Below are 16913 nucleotides of genomic sequence, written 5' to 3'. Positions count from 1 at the left end.
AAGTATTTTATACAAGTAGAAGAGCTTCACCAGGAGAGACCAAGACACCCATCCCAAGCTACCCAGTGGTTAGGGTATCTATTTGGGAGGTGAGAGATCAAGTTCAAGTCCCTGCTCCAATGACTATTGAAATATTTCTACAAACTGGATCAGCTTCAATGGGAGAGATTGAGACCTGCTACAGAATACCCCACAGCCCAGCAGTTCATGCATTCTCCTATGCAGGGGTGGGTTCCCTGCTTCACATTAGCAGAGTAGGAAACAACCTGGGTCTCCCACATCCCAGGTGAGTGCTAATCACTGGGCCATAGGTTTATAAGGGAGGTGGCACCACCTCTTCCTCCTTCTTCCACCCCAACCACATCTTTTTTTTTTTTTTTTTAGATTTTTCTAGAACTATCCAGTGACCCCAAAAAATCAGTAATTTTCCCAGTTCTGTCTACAACAGGCGAGGTAGTTAGCATTTTTTCTGCTTTATCTCCAAAGGAAACCAAATGAAATAGCAAACAATCACCTTTCAGTGTACATCTCTTGAGTGATCAAAGACTTGGATTAAAGCCCTGTTTTTTTTAAATTGTCTATCCTAGTCTTCCTAGGCTCTTGTAAAAGCCTAATTAGTGTTATCCCAGTGGTCCTGTAGAATTTAATGGTAAGCTTTCACTTTGTTCACATATCCTGGGGATATCTTTCTGGGTTTTTTTCCAATAGCCAACAAGAATAGAGTCTGCCAGTCTAGTTGTTATATCTGCAGGGAGTTGTTTTGGAGGAAAGGACTGGAACTGAAAATCTCCTTTTCTATTGTTAGGTAACATATGTACATAGTGCAATAACTGTCTCACACATTTGTCTCATCTGTTTGCTTGGTGTTTACCACTTTTCTCAGTATTCTTTTTAAGCTTTCTAAATATTCTTAAGTTCAGCAGAGTGACATATTTTCTTCTGCCTTTGAGTTAGTTTGATTGTGTCTAATTTGCTGCAGGCATTACCAATGTACTCATCATTGTGGTAATGAAGAGCCTGTTCCAAAGCCTATTACAATCAGTGGAAAGGCTCCCACTGACTTATGTGGGCTTTGGATGAGACTCGAAGTGCTAAGCAAAATCTACATAGAAAGCAGAGAGAGAGAGAGAGTGTGTGTGTCTAATCAGGCATTTTCCTGAGTCATCTTTGAGGGCTTGTGAAGAGGTATGTAGACAAAGTATCTTGCCATGGGCTGTCTAAGGAGTACAGAGTTTGGTTCAAGCCCTGCATAAGAGTGACCTTGCTACCTGAGAGAATGCCTTCTCCCTACAAATTTGACTTCCCATAAAACTTTTGTTTCCTTGTGACACATGGTCAGGACACAGGGAGAGGTTTGTGAGGGCAGCAGTCAGAACTTTCTCAGGGGGTGAGGCCTGAACTCTGGGACTCACCCCCACCAGAGGAATGAACAACCATAAAGACTTTCTCACTTGCAGAACTAAATGAAAAACTTCTGCTTAGTTTTCCCTCAGCAAGTTCCTCATTCCTTCATCCCCTCTGTCCCACAGATAAAAAGCTATAAGCTAATCGTTTGCTCTTCAAACTGGGAAGGAAGGAAGAAAGAGTGCGTTCCTATTTTAAAATAGCTGCAGGGTGCCCAACATCTACAGTAGGGAGCGGCACCTAGAAGGTGTTCGTGTAAAGAGCAAGCTTGACAGGACTGTATCAGTCAGTGAAGCCATGAATGAGGTATGCACAGCATTCCAAACACTTGTCCATAGTACCCCTCACAAGGTGGTAGCATAGAGGGAACTGACCTTCAATGTTGGGCTATCTGTCCCATAACTCAGACTACCCTATCTCTTTCCCTGTGCCTCTACCTGTGTGCTCAACTTGGTCTCTTCACTCTTTTCCTATTTGTTCTCATGTTCTTTAATGGAGCACTGCCTTCCAGGTCTCCTCTCCCTGCAGAGATTCCCCTCTCTGAACACAGGCTACCCTTATATCTCCCAGCAGTCCTGGTCCCTAGTGTCTTGCTGCTGTCACATTTCTCTTGTACACTTAGGGGGGCAGGCTACACCTGGCACAGGTGCAGCTCACAATGTCAATGTCACAGCTCAGAATAGCTACTTCAGGGATGCTTTAGAAAGTTATTAAAAATATTTTGGGACTACTCCTTGTATCCCTCTATTTGTAAAGACCAGGTAGAGTCTTAGCTACTATGAGTCCTGTTGAATGGGGACCAGAGGAAGGTGCTGAGATCTGTAAAAAGGATCTAAAAACTTTTTCTAGACATAAAAATTCTCATGACCTTAAAGTCCAATATCTTGGAACTTTCCAGGGCTGGAAATGAGTGCTCAGTCCCATTGGGAACCTTGGAATCTTTCTGCCCAATGGTAATTCCAATTTTCTTTTAAACACTTAAGGCCCAGGGATGGCAGACTTTAAACTCACTTTATGTCTAGAAGAGCTGCCTCTTTTCCAGAGCTGAATAGCACAACTATTCAGGGCATTGGTTAGGGATGATTTGGGAAGATTGACATAAGAAGTACCCAAGAACACAGATGAGATGTGTTCGTCGTCAGAGAACAGGTGAGGTAGTCAGAATTGCATGCTAAATGTATTGTATGGGTCTGCAGCATGCCACATATGTAGAGATGATATGCAATACATATGCACTATGTAATTTTTAATACCGGGAAAAGGCTTGATTGGAAAAGTGTGGTTTGTTTTTGAAGCTGAATACTATCACATTGAGCACAGTCTCATCATCTCTAGCACACAGTAATGTGCCAGACTTGTCAGTCTCTGCATGCATTGGACATGCACCTTTTCCACAGCTGCTTCCATGTCCTTGCCAAGGGTTATATAATTTATCGCTGTTTCATACTTTTGCACAGTTGGAATCCTACTTTCCTTACAAGGTCATCTTTTAAATGTGAGGTTCTCTTCCTAAACTCCAGTCATCTTATTGCAACAATTCTCCAGTATTCCTTTGTATTTTTGATTTGTGTTTTTTAAAGTAACCAGTGGCATCTTATGTATCCTAATCAACTGTGGGATTCTGTCCATGTATTCCATAATTGTTTTTTATAAGTAGTTTACTATTTAGGCTCTTCTCCTTTATCTTTTTTCTTCTTAACTTACATTGTTACTATTTATAATAGGGGAAAGTTTAAAAAAGAAAAAGCCAAATTTTAATAAGAGAAGAACATTTCTGGACAGTTAAATTTTTTGTTGTTTTAAATGCATGATCGTTTAAGTGCACAGCTCATCAGTATACTTTACTCAAAATTCTCAGGACTGGGTTACTAGAGTACCGGTTCCTTTTCACTGGCCAAGGTCAAGAAAGTTTTGTGTGTGCGCATGCGCACACGTTTCCAGTATAGACTAGCCATAGGAAAATCATGCAGGACAGTGTGTGAATTTAGCCAGCCTGAATTACTGTCCCCATTAAGAAGCAGTCATTGTTTCCCTGGGCTTAAATTGGTTCTCTGGGAAACTTCCTGCTGAAGTAGAGTGCTAATAGTTAAGTGCATCCCAAATAACCAGCGTGCACTGTATCATCTGAATGCTTGCATCTCTACTTTGAAATGAGATGAAACATTAGTCTGGCTATGTTTGTGCTCAGCTGCTGAAATCATGGCTGTGTTGAAGTGGAGGAGCAGCAAGATCATAATCGGAATGCTACAATTTCAGCATTCAAGACAGGTCCTAAAAGGGTTCGGTGAAATTAGGTGGAGAAAATATTGGACAAATTTTCACTTAATTCCTTTGGGGCACTATAGTTTCTCTAATACTCTCCCAAAGAACTGGTCACTTCTTCTTAGCGTATGCATGATATGCCTCAGGTGGCACATGACCAGGATTCACCACCGAATTTATAGCAATAGAATGAGACTTTAAAGAACCCCTAAGATTTTGCTGCGGAGGTAGAAATGTTGGGCCTTGTTTTTCCCTCGGTTTCCCCCTCGCCGCTATTTAAAAGAAGGAGAAAACCTATTGCCCAGATGTTGTCGGAGGGAGATAAATTGAACCAACACAGCAGCGTCCACCTTAATTCCTACAGAAGCTCCTGTGCGCTTCTTGGTGGTGCTTTCCACAATGGGAGTGAACGGTGGTGAAAACAATCTTCCATCCAGACCATGTGCAAAAGACCGAGCATATGTGGCTTTTAACTCCAAAAGATGACGGTGAGAATGAACAGTTCAAGTAATGAAGCAATTAAATCTGTAACGTATGCAAGAAATGGAATGGCTTTGAACAGTCTATAATATGTCCTTTCCCTCACCAAAGCTGTAGCACTCTCCCCATTTAATATAACTCCTCCCTTAAAAGGGCCTTATCCTGTAAATAATTTCTTCTCCATCTTCAAATGAACACAGCCATTGATGCAGTGAAGAGGAAAAATCAAGTGGGTTTTAAAAGAAAGGAAGGAACTGGTAGCAAAAGTAGAAAAGAACTGGAAGTGATAAGACCGTGTGCACACACTCCTTCCTCCCAGCTCTTGACATTAAAAGGAAAGGGAAAGGACACTCAATCTTTACTCCATTTTTCTGGGACAGGGACCACATCAGATATTTCTCTCAGGATCAGGGCAATGAAGGCCAGATTTGCAAACTGTGTGCATTCATTAATTAAACAGCAGGTGCATCACTTTCTAGGGAGATCTCAAACTTTTCGGCACCCTTTCAAGTATTAAAAATCTTATGCAGTAAGTTGAAAAAGCTGCATATGGTTTCGGATCTTGTGTTATATTTTCTTATGTGATTGTCCCTAATGAAGAGTAAACTTATTCTAAAATACATATTCTTTTAAATTTCACAAAGAAAAAACAGTGAATAAAAGACTTCTTAAACTAGTTTTGGCTTGTTTTTTTTTTTTTTTTTCTTTGCTGGGGCACATAAAACAATTTGCTTAAATACATAAAATCATAGAATCGTATGACTGGAAGGGACCTTGAGAGGTCATCTAGTCCAGTCCTCTGCACTCACGGTAGGACTATACATTATGTAGACTATCCCTGACTTGGATTTGTCTAAACTGCTTTTAAAAATCTCCAATGATGGAGATTCCATGACCTCCCTAGGCAATTTATTCCAGTGCTTAACTACACTGACAGGAAGTTTTTCCCATGGGCGGTGGGTACAATAGGCCGGGGCGGTTCTATCATCCCTGGCTGGAGCCAGTGCCGTGGCACGCTGGGTTGCTGTTTTTCGCTTATTATTATGTGCTATGCAGATTCCGGGGCAGTGGTATCTGCTATAAAGCTTCCTGGGTTCATCAGTAATCTCCCTGAGCTCCAGAGAGATTACCAATGAACCTGGGAAGCTGAGTAGCAGATACTACCTCCTCAGCCGCTCCGGAACCTCCATTGCACATATAAAAAGATCAGCAATCTTCTGCTGAGGAGGCAGGCGTCTGGTGTTTTCCATTCCATTCTCCGGGCTGGGGCTACTGGGTGGCTTGAGTCGGCCCGGGACTGGAGCTGTCCCAGGCCTTCTCTGGCTGTGGGAAGGGGGAGATAGGGGGGCTAAGTGCTCCTGCTGTGGGGGGGTGGGGCCTTGTGCAGAAGGGGGTGGGGTTGCAGGGCTAGCCTCCCCAAAGGGTGGGGTCCACCCTCTGCCCACGGTTTTTCCTAATGTCCAACCTAAACCTCCCTTGCTGCAATTTAAGCCCATTGCTTCTTGTCCTATCCTCAGAGGTTAAGGAGAACAATTTACCTCCCTCCTCCTTGTAACAACCTTCTATGTACTTGAAAACTGTTATGTCCCCTGTCAGTCTTTTCCTTTCTAAACTAAACAACCCCAATTGTTTCAAACTTCCCTCATAGGTCATGTTTTCTAGACTTCTAATAATTTTTTTTCCTCTTCTCTGGACTTTCTCCAATTTGTCCACATCATTGCTGAAATGTGGCGCCCAGAACTGGACACAATACTCCAGCTGAGGCCGAATCAGCGCAAAGTAGAGTGGAAGAATTACTGCTCGTGTCTTGCTTACAACACTACTGGTAGTATATCCCAGAATGATGTTTTCTTTTTTTGCAACAGAGTTTTAATCCTATCTTCCAAAGCACTTGCAACCCCTCCCAGCTTGACATCGTCCACAAACTTTAGAAGTGTACTCCCTCTGCCATTATCTAAATCATTGATGAAGGTATTGAACAGAATCCAACCCAGAACTGATCCTTTCAGGACCCCACTGGATATATCCTTCCAGCCTGACTGTGAACCACTGATAACTACTCTCTGGGAATGGTTTTCCAATCAGTTATGCATCCACCTTATAGTAGCTCTATCTAGGTTGTATTTCCCTAGTTTGTTTATGAGAAGGTCATGTAAGACAGTATCAAAAGCCTTACTAAAGTAAAGTTCTACCACATCTACTATCTATCACATCCACAAGGCCTGTTACCCTGTCAAAGAAACCTGTTAGGTTGGTTTGACGTGATTTGTTCTTGACAAATCCATGCTGATTCTTACTTAGCACCTTATTATCTTCTAGGTGTTTGCAAATTACTTAATTATTTGCTCCATTATTTTTCGAGGTACTGAAGTTAAGATGACTGGTCTGTAATTCCCCAGTTTGTTGTTCCCTTTTTATAGATTGGCACTATATTTGCCATTTTCCAGTGCTCTGGAATCGTTCCCGCCTCCCCCCTCCCACCCCCAGTGTTCCATGACATTTCAAAGATAATCGCTAATGGCTGAGATATCTCCTCAGTCAGCTCCTTGAGTATTCTAGGATGTCTGTCATTAGGCCCAGATGACTTGAAGCCGTCTTACTTATCTAAGTAAGTTTTAACTTGTTCTTTCCCTATTTTAGCTGCTGATCCTACCTCATTTTCACTGGCAGTCACTATGTTATCATAAAAAGCTTGAGGAGTTTTATATGAAAATACATAATGAAAATTCTTATTGAATTCTTTACCTACAAGAAGCATTGGTTTCCATTTCTGTTTAAAAGATGCTATTGTATGATGCCCTTCAAAAGGCAATATGTACCACTATGGCTTTTCATCAAATTGAAATAAATATTAATTACAACATAGGGGTTTTTTGTGTGTTTCTACAGAATGATAATTTAGTTCGTATTAGAATTTTTATGGCTTTACACAGTTGCTTTATTTAAGTTCCTTTTATATATTCATAATATGCATTCACACATACTGGATGTACTGTCATTTGAACACTATGTACTCTTTATATATAAATACTGTATCTAGTGTAACATTCATGCTTCTATTTTAAAGTTAGATGTACACAGCCATAGAAGAATACCTTTTTTCTTGATTTTTATACTCTAGTTTAACTCTGGGTCTGTAAGTATTTTAGACTGTATTCAGCAAGTATGTAAGCATGTGCCTAACTTTAAAGTATGTGACTAATCCTATTGACTTCAGTGGGACTACCTGAGTGCTCAAAAATAGGCACATACTTCCAGTGGCTTGCTGAATTGGGGCCTTAATTATTTCATGTCCACATCTGTGATTCTCTTTTCTCACAGGCATGAGTTGCTGGACTGAAACAATATGTGTATATGGTACGAAAACAAAAACATGCTCTGAGTAGAATGAATACTAATTGTCTGGCATCAGATTTAATTTTTTTCTCTGCCCAATGAAAATCTAATGGCTCTTGCTTTTAAAAAATATTGTCAGAATTGAATTAATGTTTCAAAAATTTGTTTGCCTAGTAAATCCATTGATTTCTTCTGAAGGAGGCGCTAAAAACTGTGCAAAATAGAGAAACGTCGGTTGTTGACTATTTTGATGATGTGCTTCTGGCGTTGGGATTACAAACTCTGTTATTGAGCGATATCCCATGTAGATAAAGCTTGCCTGTCCTTTCCACATGGATCTGTGGATTTTAGCGGCTGCTAAGAGGTCTAGAGATCCCTGGCTCCAACCCCCTGCACCCCCTTGTAAATATTTTCTAAGGTGGGAGAGGCAAGTACCAGACATTGATGACATAAACCTATGTTATTTGTGAAGGAAGGAATATTCACAGAGGTCTGTTTTGTATTCATCTATTTGTAGTACCAACTTTTTGAAAAAACAATTTCCTTATATAACCAGAACAGTCTGTTACTGTCCAAAACAAGTAATAGCATATATAGGAGGGGTATTGTAGTGAGGAGGCATGGCCTCCTTCAGAGGCGGATGTGGAGGAAACGTCACAAGCCACCTGGTAGGTGGAGCCAGGAGGACCCGCATACCGGAAGCAGAGGGGCAGGACAGGAAGGGGAAGTATAAAAGGCCGGCCCGGCAGCTCAGTTGGGAGGGAACTGCGGAGGGAGACACATATGTCTTCCCTGCTGTTGGAGTGAGATGCTGAGGAGAGCCGTGGCTGCTCTGAGGGCCTGCATGAGCTTTCTGAGACTGCTGCCACTCCCACTGCCGAGGAGCTGTTACTGTTACCCTTGGCGGTATATCCTGGGGAGACACAGGATGACTCCTGGGAGCAGGTAGGCCCAACGGGGAGAGTAGGAAGAAGCCCAGGGAAACTAGGCAACAGTCTGGTTAAGAGCTGGCCTGATAGAAGGTCAGTGTGTTGCCGGCGGATCCCCGCTGACTAGTGGCAGACCGCTCCGCTACTGTTAGGGCCCTGGGCTGGGACATGGTGGAGCTGGGTGGGCCTATGTCCCCCCTGCCATCCCACCCCTGGCGTAGCAGTACTCCCCGTCCTTAGCCCAGGAGGCCTGCATCAGCCTACAGTCTGCTGAGCTAGGACACTAGACTGTAACTCCTGCCTGAGCCCACTACACTGTGTTTGGGTGCTTTACCCCTGCCTAAGCCTTGCTGCCCTGCCCTGACCGAGGGCTTGGGATCATAGACTGCAGGTGCTCCACCCTAATCGTAGGTCAGAGTCCTGATTGTTTACTGCCCCATGCTGCTTGAGGCAGGGCTTATACTTTCTACAGCTCTGCCTGACTGAAGGCCAGAGTCCCGGCTGTTTGCTGCCCTGCCCTGAGTGAGGGATGGGTTTATAACCACAGGCCAGAACCCAGACTGTTTGCTGCCCCTCCCTGCTTGAAGGCCGGGACATGTTGAGTACTGCTAATTCCCTCTCTCTTTGTTTTGAGCATCCTCTGGCAGACCAGACTGCGAGGAGGCGTGGCCTCCCTCAGAGGTGGATGCGGAGGGACGACCATGACTGCCTAGAGGCATGTTGTAGGTTGGGCATCCCCGCTGACCTCCAACATGCATATCTGAGAGAGGCCATCACTGACAGCACTGGCAAGATGGCCCTGCCCCTTTGACTGCTCTACCCTTTCACTTTTCCCTGGGTCCTTCTCACTGCCGCATGGTCTGAGTCAGATCTCCTGCTGGTCTCTCGTTCTTGGTGACTCATTTTGCAAACTTTTCTCAAAAAACTGTTTATTATTTTATTTAGTTAGGATTTTGTTGTTCTATGTAGTAATTTTCTTGTTTCTGAAAGTTTTGTATGATTATAGATGGAAGAAGCTGCTCCAGTGGTTTCCTGCCAAATAATCCACTCCCTTCTACCCTCCCCCAGCACCTGTCTGGGTACTGGGCATAGGATTTTCATCAGTTCTCTGTAGTAATTTTCTTGTTTCTGAAAGTTTTCTTCAAGTCTGAGAACGTGGGGATTTTCTTGTTTCTGAGATCCCTGCTTTCTATTAGGTTGGAGCAGGATGTTTTCCTCAAGCTGTCCTTCTCCCCAGAATCTACGAGATGTATATCTGTGTCATTGCAACAATCCATTGAATTTGTGACTAACAACTCTAGGAAACAAGGCTACAATCTGGGAATGTTGTTGACTGAGCTTCTGGAAGGGACTGACTTGAAGCAACCAGTTGTCAGGAGAAGGAAATTACTAGGAGCTCTTGGTGAGTCAAGAAAAATGATAGGGTCTGAAAAAGCTGTCCAGGCACATTGTGGCACAAGGCTAGAAAGAAGAAATTTTATAGCATTTCTTTTCAGTCCTAGTAGTTTGTGAAAATTTGGACCTTATATTGTCACAGGTCCCTCAGCGTATCAGACCTTTATTAGTGTTAATCAAGGGCTGAGTATACATACATACTGAATGGTGGATCTCTGTAGCTTTCACTCGCTGTTTACACTGACTGAGCTTAACATCTTTTAAAATTTTTGTTTTAAGGATTAAGCCTGAGTGTTTGCAATATCCAAATAAAACGTAGTGGGAAATGAATAAAGTTTAAATTCAAATGTATGCAAATAAAGATTCTGCTTACATTTTTAATGCCATTTGCTAATGTCCTCACTCCTTCAGCAACATCCTAGCGGACAGCCCCCTCCTGTAACCATGTAATGCCCTGTTGTCTTTAATCGTGCTTTATGTGGGCAGATACAAAAATCCAACTCTGTGGAGGTTATAGAAGAATCTATTAAAATGTTTTGTGATGTGCCAAGAAGAGTTGTCTGAAATACTGTTGGTTTTTTTGTTTTTTTTTAAAGGCTGACTTTTAAGGAAAATTGATTGTTTTTGTGACTTCAGGATAATTTCCCACGCTGAAAAGGATACTTTAGCCAGGAAATATAACACTCTTGCAAAAGTAATATTTCAAGACTTTTATGTCAGCATGTTTAATCTTGAAACGGCCTTAATGTTTAGTTTGAGGTAAGGACAGCCCAGAAAATATTATCTATAGGTTAAGTAGAGTGTTTGCTTTTCAGTTGTGGAAACTTAAACTCTGATTCACAGAGACCAGTAATGAACTGCTGTAGATAGGGAAAGTGCTTAGTTTCCTGTGCTTCAAAATCTCTCATTTTCAGTGAGCAAAATTTTTGAAACGTGTCTACAATGGAAGAAACTTTAGGCCACATTTTTCCCCTCTCTGAGATCACCCATGCAGGGGACAAGAAGCTCAGACTGCACATACCAGCTTGCATAGTTTGCTCGGAATTTTTCCATAGGGACCAGTTTACTGCCATCCAGCATTCCTGCACAAGTAACCAGGGGCTCCACTGCCTTATCTCCTGTATCCCAGTCTACAAGGAAAGGATTTCCACTGACTTCAGTGGGAGTTGGATGTGGTCCCTGATATATAACCAATATCACACAAACTGTTGCAGTTATACCAAATTCTTGCCTTTGAATATGTTGAGGTGAGAAGGCTGAAAGCCAAGTGCCTTCTGATGCCAGAGAATTGCAATGGCAGTATATAGTTTAACAGCATATCTAAGTGCAGCTTGGAAATGTTTTAGGCTACAACTTTGCAACTGGTAATGAATTTTTATCAGTTCCCTGCACTGTTGGAAAAGGGCCGCTAGTTAATGATTCCTCCATGTTATAATGCCTTTTAAAATACTGTATTTTAAACACCGTATAGTACGGACCCTATCCCCCTGTGCTGTACAGAGGAAGAGAGACCGGATGTTATTTTATGAGTGACTACAATGTGCTTTGTGCTGTCCTTGCCTCAAGGAGCTTACAATCCAAATCAAATGCAGAGCGTACACTTGAAACAGATGCTACTTGCACTGAAGATCCTAATTTCATACAATGAAGGTTTAAACGAAGCAGTGCAGTTTCTTTATTTAGATTTAACAATGGCAGGTGTCAAAAAAGAAGCGAACTTCATGGACAGATCTGAAAGAGAGAAGATAAATACTTCATGACAAAAAAAATTATAAGGAATATAAACCTTTGTTTCAGGAAATAAGACAAACACTAACTGCTTGGGAGGAAACTTTTCTGAAGGAAAATTTCTTCTCCATCATTTCTTGGACCATCTTCTGAAGCCTCTGATACCAATGGGCAGCAGTATTTGATTCGATAGCCCAATGGTCTGATTTGGTTTCCCAGTTCTTGTGTTCCTATGGGCTTGTCTTTATAGCCATTATCTTTTGAGTTGCTCCAGCTCGAGTTCCATCCACACACACCAAAAACTATTACCTTGAGTGTGGTGGTTCATCTAACTGGAGGTGGCTACTTGTCCAGTTAGCACAATTTGTAAGCTGCTAACATATCAGCTCTGTGGAGCTCAAGTGTTATTTCGCAGTGTGGCTGCTCTCGAGAGGAGTTAACCTGGCTATAGATACTACGTTAATGAGGGTAGTTAATTGGAACACAAAGCATTCCAAACAGAAACCTTTACATGGAAGAAGGTGTGAAGAAGAGAGTGGGAATTCTGATGTGTTTAAAATGTATTAAGCTATAACTTAGTCTTAATCTGCTGATTGAAATTGCCCCAGCCTGGCAGTCCCCCATTCAGTTTGGTGGGGAAGGGAGAAGGAAATGGTGACGTTGCAAGACCTTGTGGTTGACTGAGCCTAAAGCTATGGAATGTAACAATGCGGAGAATTGCTGAGTACTTTTTGTCAGAAACACACATGATATGCAGGTCTGGTCTACTCATCCTCTTCCATAACTACATCTGTTCTGGTGTGTAACATCTCCATAAACAGTTATGCAAAAACAGAATCCTTGAAGAGCGAGTTATAATGCCCTCTTTAAAAGGTAAATTATAATATCTCTCTGACATAACACTTTCCATTAGTAGATCACAAAGCGCTTTACAAAGGAGGTCGGTGTTGTTATCCCCATTTTATAGATCAGGAAACTGAGGCATGGAGGGGAAGTGATTTGCCCAAGGTTACCCTGCAGGCCAGTGACAGACCTAGGCAGAGCATCTAGGTCTCCTGAGTTACAAACCACTGTACTAGCCACTAGACAACACTGCCTCCCATTATTTTTAGGGTCAGGAATGTTAAGCCCCAGAAATAGCCTTTAGAAGAACTGGTCACACACTTTGACTGGTCTTTTAAAGCAACAATGAAGTATTTCATTTCTCTGGCTTGTCTCGCCTAGTATTAATGTTCTAGTAGTGCTTAGGGGCACCAACCAACGTCCGAGCCTCATTCTGCTAGGCACTGCATAAAGAGATAGACAGAGAAAGACCATCCCTACTCCGCAGAGTTTACTATCTAAATAGGTAAGACAGACAAATTGTGGGAGGGAAAACAGGGCCATCAAGGTGATTGACTTTTTCAATGTCACACAGAAAGTTAGGGATAGAGCAGAGATTAGAACTGAGTTTTCATGAGCTCTGTCTATTGCCTCATCCATCCGACGAAACGGTCACCTGAAATGTAAAGTGGAAGCTGTGTGCACATTATAGGATATATAAACAGCTATTGGTAGGAACATGCATGGGGATTATTCCTCTTTGTACAGAACTGGTGAAACAATCTCTGGGCTAAATAGTGTTTAGTTTATTAGTATGAATTAAAAAAACAAGCTTGATGAAAATACCATCTTTTTCCAGGAATGTGTGTGGCTGTCTGTGACCGGTCTTATCTGGACCGGTGATCTGCTAGGTCACTCCAATCCTCGACTCTGGGAGCCAGCCTTATCCTGCTCTGCTCTGAGAACCCCCACTCCCGGGCTGTTCACGCACAGCCTCTAGCATGTAAGCTGCTCCCAGCTACGTGAGTGAGCACTTTTGGCCAGCTGCTGCTTGTATTGTGTAACTGAATGACACTAGCCAATATCTCCGGTCCCAGACACAACCCTTGGAAATTCCATCTGGCAGTGTCCAGTTATGCCCGCTGGATGCTGCAAGCTTATATGAGTTTGTCAATTTAACAAATAAATGTACCACACTTGTTATCCCAAGGGAAGTTTCTGACATGCTTCAAATCAAGTACACTGCTTCAGATAGAATAAACAAACACATTCATTAACTACAAAAGATAGGTTTTAAGTGATTATAGGTCAAAGCACAACAAGTCAGATTTCGTCAAATGAAATAAAAGCAAAACACATTCTAAGCTGATCTTAACATTTATATGCTTCTCACCACAGGCTGGCTGGTTGCCCTTCAGCCAGGCTCTCCCCTTTGATCAGTGCTGCCGTCACTTGGTGGTGGTGTCTGTAGATGGAGGTGGGAGAGAGAGAACATGGTAAACATCTCTCCCTTTTATCATGTCCTTTCTTCCCTCTTGGCTTTGCCCCCCCCCCCTTCAGAGTCAGGTGAGCATTATCTCATCATAGTTCCAAACTGACTAAGGGAACGGGGGTGACTCACTCGAGATTCCAACAGATCCTTTGTTGCTGCCTAGGCCAGGGTCCTTTGTTCCTGTGAGGCTGGGCTGCGTTTGTCCCATAGATGCCCTGGTGAGGTGTGAACTGCCCTTCTGATCCTGGAGAATTTTGCCTGGGCTTGTCCTAAGCCATGAGGACACGTTTTCAGCCTCATAACTATATACATGAAATTACAACCTATAACATTACTATAACAACAATGCTCAGTGCATCATGAGCCTTCCGAAGACACCTGACATGACAACTTTGCATTGGATACCACACAATCATAAGGATGAACATGGGGGTGCAAGGTGTCCCACCAAGGTACAGAGTATCACACTGTCTAATGCATTTAACTGAATACAAAATAGCTGTGATGTTTGTGTTTGTATTTATCATCTGCAGCACATAGATAAACTATGAGCAAGGGCCAATTCTGGCCTCAGATCAGTGTAAATTCAGAGTATATCCATTGAGTACAGTGACATTCATTCAGCCTTATAGTGGTGTAACTGAGAGCAGCATTTTGGCCTAGAGAATTTTGAACTGCAAAGACATCCGCTAATGAAGTTTAAAAAATGATGCTAAAATTGGATTTCCCTTATGACTGGCTGTTCTCCCATTACACCTAGCTGGAGATGCAGAATGTAGGAAAGCTACCCCATTAGTTGTCGCTTCAGAATTACTTCAAAAAAGAAGTCCTGAGCCTCCAGGAACATCTTTCTAGCAACTGACTAATCTCTGCAGGTCGTTGGCGACAGCTACAGTAAATCAGTCTATCCTCAGGCGTGGATGTTGCCAATGAAACTCAGAGAGATACATTATGTGCAATCCTGTTAAAGAAACCTTACACATTTAAAAGCATATCGAAGGATAGGGTTTAAATATAGAGTGTCTTTTGCAAAGCTGTCTCTGGCATTGTTTCCTGCACTTCAATGAACACTATGCTAATACAACCAGTCCCGACCTCTGTCTGTTTCCAGAAATGGCAAGGCTTAAATTGCAGTGCTCTGGTGTTGTTAAAGTGCTGCAGCTCAGTGTCATTTCTGATATGAAAATGTTTCTCCTCACAACTTCAGAAGAAATTTTAAAATCTGTCAAGTTTTTTTTCCCTTCAACAGAAAGAAAACCACCTATCAAAAGAACAAAATATTCCTTAACGTGTTCCTACAACTAGTCCGCCTCTCTGTCTTTGCTAACGGTGGCTAAGACATAAAGGACTATTGTTGTATAACGCGGTGTAGTTGTGTAGCAGCTCTCATGTGAGTTACTCCTGGGGAAAGTCTGTGCCACTGTGAAAGTGCAGAATTAATGTCCCCTGCAGAATTTTTTTCCCCTCGCAGAATAGTTGATTCTGATGGAGAGGCGAAGGGAAGCTGCAGTTACACTTTTTGCCCACCAGATGGCACCAGAAGAGAGGGCAGCAGGCTCATGGGCCAGAACAGCTAGCCACAGAGTGGGAGGGGGCAGAGGCTGCCTTCCTCGCAGCGCCCTGGTCATGGGACCAGGTGAGGAGAAGGAGATATGGGATATGGAGAGGACAGACGGAGCTGCTGGGGGTGTCACACAGATGGGTTCAGAAGGGCTAATGCGGGGACAGATTGGGGCAAGGGCATGGGAGCTAGTGGGGAGACAGCATTGAGCCAGGGGCTGAATGAGAGTGGGGGTGCAGGGACACGGGACAGGGCAGATGTGCCTGACTGAATGGGAGAGGCTAGGGGTCAGCCAGGACACAAATCAGACATCAAGAATTATAACATTCAAAAACCAGTCGGAGAACACTTCAGTCTCTTTGGTGACTCAATTACAGACCTAAAAGTGGCAATTCTTCAACAAAAAAAACTTCAAAAACAGACTCCAATGAGAGACTGCTGAATTGGAATTAATTTGCAAACGGGATACAATTAACTTAGGCTTGAATAAAGACTGGAAGAGGATGGGTCATTACACAAAGTAAAACTATTTCCCCATGTTTATTTCCCCCCCCCCCATTCCTCAGACATTCTTGTCAACTGCTGGAAATGGCCCACCTTGATTATCACTACAAAAGGTTCCCCCCCCCGCCCCGCTTTCCTGCTGATAGTAGCTCACCTTACCTGATCACTCTCATTACAGTGTGTATGGTAACACCCATTGTTTCATGTTCCCTGTGTATATAAATCTCCCCGCTGAATGCATCCGATGAAGTGAGCTTTAGCTCATGAAAGCTTATGCTCAAATAAATTTGTTAGTCTCTAAGGTGCCACAAGTACTCCTTTTCTTTTTGCGGATACAGACCAACACGGCTGCTACTCTGAAACTTTTCTAAAGCAAAGGTAATCTTTAATAACCGTAAAGTGTGCTCTATCTTTTTTTAATCCCCCTTATGTTTCTTTACTCCCTTCTCTCTAATTTTCCATTTTCTCTGTTCTTTTTTCCTTTTTGTTTATTTTCTATCTTCTTTGTCTGCCTGACTCTTTACCATTTCTTTCCCTCTTCCAGTGGGACCCATCTTTCCCTCTAGTTTTCATACTGCTCCCATCCCTTCCCTTATCTTTTTCCTTTTCTTGGAGCTCCTCCATCTTTTTCTCTATTCCATAATTCTTCTCTAACCTTCATTCTCCTCTTTCTCCCTCCCCACATTGCCCAATCTCACTTTATCTTCCCTGGGTCAGTCCCCAAAGTCTTTCCTTTACCTCCTTTACCCCAATCACTCTGCACACATGACAAGGGAGGGGATCCAGAAGACCCTCTGCCTTGAGGATATCAATCTTAAAAATTCAACTTGCTGCATTTTTAGAGGTGAGTTTGAAAAGCTCCCTAACTGCAATGATATCAGTGGGTCTCTGTCTTTTATGACTGTTCTGGAGAGGTGCATTCTTTACATTTTGATTGAGTTAGAGATGTCAGCAACTGTTGCCAGGGAAACCTGACTTCTAAAATTACGGTAGTAACACT

The sequence above is a fragment of the Chelonia mydas genome, chromosome 7, assembly GCF_015237465.2.
Source record: "Chelonia mydas isolate rCheMyd1 chromosome 7, rCheMyd1.pri.v2, whole genome shotgun sequence".
Lineage (NCBI taxonomy): Eukaryota > Metazoa > Chordata > Testudines > Cheloniidae > Chelonia > Chelonia mydas.
The sequence above is the reverse complement of the archived record's forward strand: the minus strand, read 5'-3'. Positions refer to the sequence as shown.